Raw genomic sequence first — 10,572 nt, 5'->3', positions numbered from 1 at the left:
CCAGGTATCAAGATTTCTGGGATGTTCTGGTTGATATATTTGCGGTTCAAGTGGAGGGTAACATATCATTAAGTTCTACAATAAGCTTAGAAATCTTAAAGTGCTCATTAAGGGTGCTAACTGGAATTCTTCTAACTCTATCATTAGCTTGATTGATGCTATTACCCAGCAGCAGTTGGATTCCCATACTCTCATTGATTTGGATCCTCTCAATCTTGAGAACCTTAATAATCTTAAAAACATCAACTCCAAGCTGATGTACTACAATTTCATTTGGACCACCTGGTTAAAGTAGAGTGCTAAAATAAAATGGCTCAAGCATGGGGAGGAAGATTTAAAATTTCTATACTCTAGGATTCATAAAAGAAGAGCTATGAATTACAGTGCTATTGACTGTACCCTATTTGACCCTTAGACCAGAATTCCGAAATTCAGGAAATAATTAGCCATTTTAAGTCACAGCAAAATTAGTCTAGCACTGCTTCTGCTGACACTAGATACATTCCTATAGGTACTGGCCTTCCGTCTCATCTCGCAGAAGCCTTGATTAAGCCTGTTACCTATGAGGAAGTTAAAAATGTTGTGTTTGCTGGACATTCTGACTCAGCTCCTGGACCAGATGGCTACAACTTGTTTTTTTTACAAAAACTGTTGGCACATTATTGGCTTTGAAGTTTTCAGGGCGGTTTAATTTCTTTTTTCTAAAAGCTACCTTCCCATAGGGGCTAAGGCCACTGCTCTTGTCTTGATACCTAAACACGATCATGCTAGTAGTATTGAGGATTTCAAACCTATTGCACTGTGTAATGTTTTTTACAAAATCATAGCTGATTATATAAAGTTAGTTATGCCTATAAATATTCACAAGAGTCAAACTTCTTTTATTTCTAACAGACTGGCCACTAATAACCCAATTTTAGATGGTGAAATCATGAAGATGTTCATTAATTCTAGAAGAAGTGACTACTTCTGTGCTAAATTTGACATTAGGAAGGCTTTTGATACGGTTTCTAGGGAATTTTTGATCTCTAGAATGTCTCAAAAAGGATTCCCTGATATGTTCATTATTTGGGTTAAGGCTTGCATCACTAATGTTAATTACTCCATCTATTTGAACGGCTCGTTAGAAGGCTTTTTCCCTGCCTCCACGGGTTTAAGGCATGGATGCTCACATAGTCCATATCTCTTCTGTATCGTTATGGGAAGTTTATCTTGTTTTCTTGATGATCAGACTAACTTGAGAGAATTCAAGGGTTTTTTTTTTGTGAATTTCATACCTCTCATCTCTTGTATGCTGATGACCTGATTGTCTTTGGCAAAGCTAATAATCATAATTGCTCCAGACTTATCGAAATATTGGATTATTTTTCTTGTTGCTCTGGGCTCTATCTTAATAATCATAAGAGTATGGTCTCTTTCTCTCAGCACACGCCTAATGCCATAGAATTAGCACAAATCCTGAGGATCCCCAATGTTCCAAATAAATTTAATTACCATGGATTCCCTATATCATCTGAGAAGATTAAAATATTGGATTTTAATCCCCTTCTGTAAAAGATCAATCACCTGCTCATTGGATGGAAATTTAATACCTTGTCTTTAGTCGATAGAATGCAATATATTAACTATACGATTTCAAATACTATGGCATATTGGGTTAGAGCTATCTTTATCCCTAATGCTGTGAAAGTTCGTTAGGGATGTTAGGCCCTATGAAGTAGTCCCGAGTCTAACCAAGAGGGGGGGGGGGGGCAAGAGGGGGGGGGGGGGTGAATTGGTATTTTTTAAAAATTCATAAAATCAAGAACAAATATCACAAACCAAAGTCACCACAGAAAAACAAGTGTGGAAAATAAAAGTATGGAAGCAGTAAAAATAACACAAGGTTTTATAGTGGTTCGGTCAACTTGACCTACGTCCACTTCCTGGAGGCACCCTCCGAGTATTGCACTACCAACGTGACTCTCCTTTAGCCCCCACAGCTAGGCGGAGAAGCCCTTACAAACACTCCTTTTTTCCACCCCTGACAAGGCACAGAACCCAACTCCTTTTGCTTCCTCCTGAAGCAAGCAGAGAACCTCGATCGATCGCTGAAGCTTACCTCTCCTAACCCTTCCAAGGACAAGGGACTCTAGGGAAGAAGAAGTGGAATAATGCTTGGAGCAACCCTTGTGAACTCCCTCATAAGCTCCCCCTCACAAGATCCTCTCTCTCTCTCCCTCTCACTCTCTCTCTCTCTCCTTTAGGTCTTCTCAGGTCAAGACAGGAGAAAAAGATCTACAAAAATGTTGAACTAGAGCTCTTCTATTGAAGAGCTTCAAAGGAGCTCAATAATTGCAAGTTGCCGACTTTATCGTCCAGGATGATAATAATATCATCATGTACGATCAGTTCAAAACACAGACGATCGTCCAGAATATCGCCCTAAAGATGATATAGACAATTAAAAATTGGCTTCATCGTCGAACATGATCTCACAAATGTCCGGGACGATTAGTTCAAATTAGAGGAAAATCATCCAGAGCATCGCCCTGAATTCGAACTGTCCGATCCTGATCGGCCAGGAGCAACTAAGGGTTTTTGAATATATCGTCCTGGCCAATCCTGCGATCGTCCAGGATGATTTTATCGTATCAATCATCCTTAATTACTTCCTTAATTGTCGGATCAATTTAGTCATAATTGTGCAATATCATCCAGGCTGATCTCACGATCGTTCTGGCCGATTTCAAAAATACAGAATACCTAAATTTATCGTGGAAGCTATTTCTTTCTGTATTGAGCATATCTTCCTAACCGATATAAGTATCGTCTAGGACGCTAAGTTAATTACGACTGCCTTAACTAAGAAATCCTGATTAGAACTTCTGTTTTGAAATAGATCATCCAGGACGATAATAAGATCATCCGGGACAATGTGAGTAAAAATAGAAATTCTAAATCTCTTATGTGTGTGTAGGGTTTCTTAATATCTGTCACTTCAAACATTTACAATTGACTCAAGAAAGAGAAAATGAAAAATTACAGACTGACTCAATCCTAATCTACCTAGTCTTGAGCTGATTCCAATTTCCATCCGATCTTTGAGCCCTGAAAAGTTAGTAGAGAAAAGGCAGTTGTATTGTTTGCTATCATCAAAACCATAATTCATGGAACCAAATCTGCAATAATCTTCCCCTTTTTGATGATGGCAAACACTCTGACGATTATTTAAAAAATAACAGTGTAAAATAAAAATTCAAAATGAAAGTTCAAACATACAACCAAATTCAAAATAAAAGTTCAAATATGCAACCCTACTAACATGCAACCCTACTACTCCCCCTTTTGACATCTCAAAAAGGAGGAGGAAACTAAAAAGCAACTAAAGCAGAAAAAGTACAAAAAGAAGGAAAAATAAACATAAGCAACTATAGGAAATAAAATCTAAGACTAGAAAAATGAGGGTCTGATCATCAGACGGAGGTGGTGGTGGTGGCGGCTGCTGAAAGTAACAAGTCAAGGAAGAAAACTGAGAGCCAAACCAGGCCATGTCCTGGTCATGTTGCTGCTGCTAGTGAACACCAAGAGTATCAAAATGGGCTATAACTTTATCGTGCTTCTGCTACTGGTGAACTACAAAAGTGTCGAATCGGGTCTCCAACTGATCAAATCTCTTTACTAATTGATCAAACTGTGAGTGTTGGCAGAGAGGAGAAGGTTCAGGAATGGGATCAGGAGCCTCCTCCTCCTCGGCCCTCTGAGGTTCCCCATTCCATGGGTGAAGACGAGTACTGTGAAGGATATAAAAGAGCTGTTTGAGTAGAAGAGAGTTGCGAGGTTGGGAGGAGCAGGATATTGAAGTTGATATTTGGTTTCAAGAATATAAGCTATGAGATGTCCTAAAGCAAGGTTGGGTCTCTTCTTATGACCTGAATCACGAATTATTGTCAAATGATCAATGTAATGAAAAATTAGGTCAGTAGCATTAAATTTTTTGTGGGCCATAATATAAAACGTAGTTAGAGAAAGTAGAGGAGTGATGTGGACTCGGTCCCCGGCTTTTGGAATAATGGAAGTGCGAAGGACATGTTGGATTGTCCTAGCATATTTAACCAAAGAGCTAGTTTCTCCAACATGAAAGGGTGCGTTGGTCTGGCGTAGGAAATAATTTGCAGTGGATAAGTTAAAATCAAGATCTGAGATAACGGTACGCAGCTTATCCCTAGTGGTGGATAGTTGCAACCATTCAGCACAGTCCTGATATGTGATGTCAACCGGGCATCGATTCATATAAGAGATCAGGGCTGTGTAAGCAGAGTTTATGCGGAGGTTTGCAAAGAATTCATGAAGAAGATCAGTATTAAAAGGAACAGCGGTAGTAAGAATGAAGCACAGAGAAGTGTGAATGAAAAGGTCTAATATCGAATATGAGAGGTGGACAGGGTTGATAATTCTGTAGACAGTGATCCCACACTCTTTATACTGATGGTAAGCAGCTTCATCTTTTACCTCTCTAAAATGAGGGTCAATCCTAGCCCTTGAAGAGCTCCCAAAAGTTTGTCGGACTCGATTCCCACCAGCCATAGCAAGAAAAAAGTAAGGAATAATGAAAGAGAAGAAGCTTGAGGTGAAAATAATAGCTGGAAAGGCCTGAATTTAAAGAGACGGCCACATCGTCTAGGATGATCGTAGAATCGTCCAGGATGATATGTTTTAATAATTTCGTAAAGGCCAATTGGTCAAAAAAGGTGGTCCGATCGTCCGGGACGATCAAATATCGGCCAGGATGATTAGATACAGGCGATCATCCCGAGGAGTCAAGCTAGATGACCATTGAAAAAGCAGATCGTTCGGGCCGATTAGGTGTATCGTCCAGGATGATGCACAATAATTGATCGTACTGGACAAAATCAAAATGTTTTAAATCTGTGCCACTTGTATCATCCAGGACGAGCAGTGGATCGGCCTGGACGATTGTCCAATAATGGATTGTCCGGGGCCTATTTTAAGGATTTTAAACGTACTGACACATGGATCGTCCAGGATGATCTAGTGTATCGGCCAGGACGATGACCATAAATGCATCAGCCAGGATGAAAATTATATCAGCCAAGATGATCACAATGATTGTAATAGAGTTCGATCATATCGGCCAGTACGATAAGGGATCGTCCGGGATGATGCATTACAGAAAGCTCAGAAAAGTTCAGCAGATGGAATTTTGAAGAGAAATTATCATATCGTCCAGGACGATAGAGGTATCGGCCAGGACGATGTGACAAGAATTTGGAAGCTAAGGAAAGATGGAGATGATCAGAGAAAGCCCCAAACAAATAAATAAAACAAAATAAAAAGTTAACAAACAATAACAAAAAAAACTAAAAACAATCAAAGGAAAAAAAATGAATTTTTTTTTAGCAAAGCATCCATATGACAAATTTATCAAATAATTAAATTTTAGAGATTTAAAAGATCAAAGAGTTTACAAGTCATAATCTGAAAACAGTAGAATATCTGATTCTGTTAACCCTAGCTCAATTGTCTTTTAGGGTAAAAATTGTCTTTTGAAAACTCAGAATAACTTAATTGGGTAAAATGAAGATCCGTTCAAAACTCGGTTATAAAGAAAATATCTCATAAATAATGTACCAAAGTAATTTATCTCAATCATGGAATTTGAAATCAAGCCTTTGAAAATATCAAATAACCCATGAGTTCTTCTAAGTTTTAAAAGTTTTGAAAAGAGATGATAGCTTGTATTTTGTGGGATCATTTTTTTGCCTCTTGATACTTTGATTGGCTCTTTGAGCATCTTTTGATTTTTAATATACTTTTGTGTATGCTCCTTTTATTTTAATTTGGCGTCTTTGCCAATTTTTTTTTCTTTGAGCAAGGCTGCATGTGTGGTATGCTGTGATGCAATTTTGGTCTCCACACCCAATGTGTACTACGGTGAATAGTGCAAGCATGTGAGATGTGTCCTAGCATGCCATATGAAAAGCATCTAACACCAGGAAAAGGATTTCTTAAATGGTTTGGATTGTAATGCCTCTTCCTAGGTCTTGGATCTAGAACAAAAGAGGGTGTCATCCAATATCCCTTAAGTGAGTCCAAGTTATTTTTAAGCCTCAAGTTTGTACTTTTTAAGATATCATTTTCATTCCTTAAATTTTTCTTTCTCTCTTCAGATTTCTTAAAATTAAATTCAAGTGAGGTGTGTGAAACTTTTAATGCGTCAGAGCCATGTGATTTGAATCAATCGTAGAATGATCTTTGAGAATAATTTCATGCTCTTTTTGTAAATTTAAAAGTTCCAACTTAAAACTAGCTTGAGTTTTCTTAAGTTTTTTGTATGATGCGTGAATTTTCTCACAAATTTCGAACAATTGATCATAAGTTGGTTTATATACCTCTTCTTCATCACTTTAATCAAGATGATCTTCCGTCAATAAGCACAAGTATATTATTTCATCTTTAGGTTCAGTCTCCGATGAATCAGTTGTAGAGTCCGCCCAAAATGCCTTTTGAAGTCTCTTTTTATCCTTCCTGAGCTTGGGTTTTTCCTCACCCTTTTCTTTTCTTGTGTGATCATGAAGTGTAGGACAATCCGCTCTGACTTGTCCAAGCTTCCTACATTCAAAACAAACAACATCAGAAGATCCTTTAGAATATTTGTTATCCTTACCTTTTCTCTAATTTTGATGATGCTTGTGCTTCTTCCTTAGAAAGTTTTTAAACTACCTTGTGATTAAAGCAATGTCATCGCTCTCAGACCCGGAAGAATCCGAATTTTTGTTTTGGCCTTCAATGCCACAGTTTTCTCTTTCTTTTTCTCACATACATCAAGATTTCTTTGATTCACCCCTTGCTCGTAAGCAATGAGTGAGCGAAGCAAGTTATCAATTAAATAGGTATTTAAATCCTTAGATTCAGTTATAACAGTAATTTTAGCATCAAAAGAGGAAGGCAAGCATCTTAAGATTTTGTTCACTTTTTCATATTTTGAAAGTTCTCTTCCTAAGCCATGCAAAGAAGTTACAATTTGAGTAAACCATGTATACATACCAGAAATTGTTTCAGAAGGTTTCAAACGAAAAAGTTCGTAGTCAGGCAAGAGAATATTCAAACGAGATTGTTTCACTTCATTGGTTCCTTCATAAGTAATGCACAACCTATCCCAAATCTCTTTTCCAGCAGAGCAAGTAGAAACACACATGTAATCCTCAGACTTTAAAGCACAGAAAAAATAGTTCAGACACTTCGCATTCAATTGAGCTAAATCTCTTTCATCGGAAATCCATTCAGTAAAAGCAACTTTAGTTTTAATTCCGTTAATTTCATGGGAAGCTGGAAAATATCTTTCTTTGATAAGCATCCACATATAATAATCAGTTGATTGCAGAAAAGTAGACATGCAGGTTTTCCAAAAATCAAAAGGAAGGTTATCAAACAAAGTAGGTCGTGTAATAAAATATCCTTCAGTTGTATTACGATTCCCAAAGTTAGCCATGGATCAAAATTCAAAAAGTTTTCAAACTCAGTTTTTATGAATCCCACTTTGATACCACTTAAAAGTTCGTCAGGGATATTAGGCCATATGAACTAGTACCGAGGCTAACCAAGAAGGTGGGTGAATTGGTATTTTTTAAAAATTCTTAAAAACCAAGAACAAATATCAAAAACCAAAGTCCCCACGGAAAAATAAGTGTGGAAAATAAAAGTGCAAATGCAGTAAAAAGAACACAAGGTTTTATAGTGGTTCTGTCAACTTGACCTACGTCCACTCCCCGGAGGAGCCCTCCGACTATTGCACTACCAACGTGACTCTCCTTTAGCCCCCACAGCTAGGCGGAGAAGCCCTTACAAAATACCTCATTTTTGCCACACCCGGCAAGATAGAGAACCCAACTCCTTTTGCTTTTGCCTGAAGCAGGAAGAGAACCTTGATTGATCGCTGAAGTTTACCACTCCCAACCCTTCCAAGGATAAGAGACTCTAGGGAAGAAGAAGTGGAATAATGCTTGGATCAACCCTTTTGAACTCCCTCACAAGCTCCCCCTCATAAGATCCTCTCTCTCTCTTCTCAGGTCAAGACAGCAGCCAAAGATCTACAAAATTGTTGAACAAGAGCTCTTAAATAAAAGAGCTTCAAAGGAGCTCAATAATTGAAAGTTGCCGACTTTATCGTCTAGGACGATAATAATATCATCATGTACGATCAGTTCAAAACATAGACGATCGCCAGAACATCGCCCTAAAAGTGATCTAGATGATTGAAAATTGGCTTGATCGTTCAAGATGATCTCATGATCGTCCGGGACGATTAGTTCAAATCAGAGGAAAATCATTCAGAGCATCACCCTGAATTCGAGCTGTCTGATCCTGATCGGCTAGGAGAAATTACAGTTTTTGAATATATCGTCCTGGCCGATCCTGTGATCGGCCAGGATGATGTGATCGTATCAATCATCCTTAAATTCTTCCTTAATTGCCGGATCAATTTAGGCATAATTGTGCCATATCATCCAGGCCGATCTCACGATCATCCTGGCCGATTTCCAAAAATACAAAATACCTAAATTTGTCATGGAGGCTATTTCTTTCTATATTGATCATATCATCCTGGTCGATACAAGTATCATCCAGGCTGATAAGTTAATTACGGCTGCCTTAACTAAGAAATCCTGATTAGAACTTCTGTTTTGAAATCGATCGTCCAGGACGATAATAAGATCATCCGGGACGAAGTGAGTAAAAATAGAAATTCTAAATCTCTCAAGTGTGTGTAGGGTTACTTAACATCAGTCACTTCAAACATTTATAATTGACTCAAGAAAGGGAACAAAGAAAATTATAGACTGACTCAATCCTAATCTACCCAGACTTGAGCTGATTTCAATTTTCGTTTGATCTTTGAGTCCTAAAAAGTCAGTAGAAAAAAGGCAGTCGTATTTTTTACTATCATCAAAACCATAATTAAAAGCATTAGTAAAGCTTGTGCAAGATTTCTTTATTTTGGAAACACTATTGCGAAAAGGATGCACCTTATTTCTTGGGAGAGTACCTATAAACCTTTCAGTAATGGTGGGCTTGGCACTCCCTCTTTGTTGGCTATGAGGTTTGCATATAAATGTGCTATCATTAGAAGAATGTACAATAATTTTAATCCTCTCTTGGCTTTTTTGTTAGCTCGTTACATTTCACCTTGGAAAAATAATGCTACTCTCCCAACCAGATTTTGGAAGGGAATTTGTGACTGGGCTGCTCGGGTTAGAGAAAATTTCCTTTTCTCTCCTCATAGTTATTGCAAGGCATCTGTCATATGGGATCATTGGTGTATGGGGGAAAAATGTTTAATAGATTCCCTGAACTTCCTTCTAATAAATTTTGCAAGGACAATGAATTTATAGATAGTTGGATGCATAATGGGAACTGGTGCATCCCCGACTCTCTTAGGGATGAAATCAGAAACTTTATTTATAAGATTCCTCTATCCGTGGAATAAACTCTTAGCCTTACCTGGAATGGCAACACTAAGCACTCGTATAAAGATTATTATATAAAATTCTTTGAGTCTCATGACTCTGTGGACTGGTCCCATCTTGTTTGGCATAAAAGCCATTCTCCTAGATTCTCTATCTATACCTGGATGGTTCTAAGCTTAAAACTGCTGAGGTTTTAGCCTTGAAAGGCATTTATATAGATAACCCCAAGTCTTATCTCTGTCAGGACAATATGGAATCCACGTGCCATTTATTTTTTGAATGTGAATATTCCTATAAAATTCTTATTAGGCTTATTCCTACCTTTCAAAACATTCTGTTAAGGCCCAATGTATCCTAGTTCCTGGACTTTATTGGTGGATTACCGAGTGAAAATAAGAAAAAATCATACAATCTCGTATTATTCAATGCCACTGTATATCATTTGTGGCGTGAAAGGAATAACATAAGGTTTAATGCTTCGACAAAATGCTTTACCACTTTAGCAGCTGAAATTGCGAAGGATGTGAGAATAAAGTCCTTGAAATGGAATGGAAATAAAGTCCGATCTTAGACACTTTGATTATGCTGGTCCTCCTAACTAAAGATATCTGGAGGTCAAAATTCTTTACCCGACTTTGGAAGTGCATTGAGAAGGTTGGCCTCTGCTGGTTCATTCATTGGGTTTTCATTTTGATTGGATTTTCTGTCAGGCTTTGAAGGAATTTTTTATTAGCCTGAACGATGATGATAACCTGAATTTAAATACTCTAGGATGGTCTTCGGGCAACCAGAGTATATGCATCTACTTTATCACTCCAAACTAACTGAGTTCAGAGCTCGCCGAAGGCAACAAGTTATCTGTTGTGTTTTTGGGATAAATTTCTGACTTACAACTATTTCAGACTTCTCATTCTGTATTTCTTTTTGTTTTTCCAAATTTCCAGTTTTTCTTTCATTATCACTGTATTTTTATTTTTATTTCATGAATAAAAGGCTCAGGCCAAATTTACTCCAAAAAAAAAATGATAAGGGAACTATAAGAGAGAATTTAATATCATCACTAAATCAAAGATAAAAAAAAATCAAATTATTGCCTTATATTTAC

The sequence above is a fragment of the Dendrobium catenatum genome, unplaced genomic scaffold (genome assembly GCF_001605985.2).
Source record: "Dendrobium catenatum unplaced genomic scaffold, ASM160598v2 fragScaff_scaffold_825, whole genome shotgun sequence".
Classification (NCBI taxonomy): Eukaryota; Viridiplantae; Streptophyta; class Magnoliopsida; order Asparagales; family Orchidaceae; genus Dendrobium; species Dendrobium catenatum.
This window is presented reverse-complemented; position numbering follows the sequence as displayed.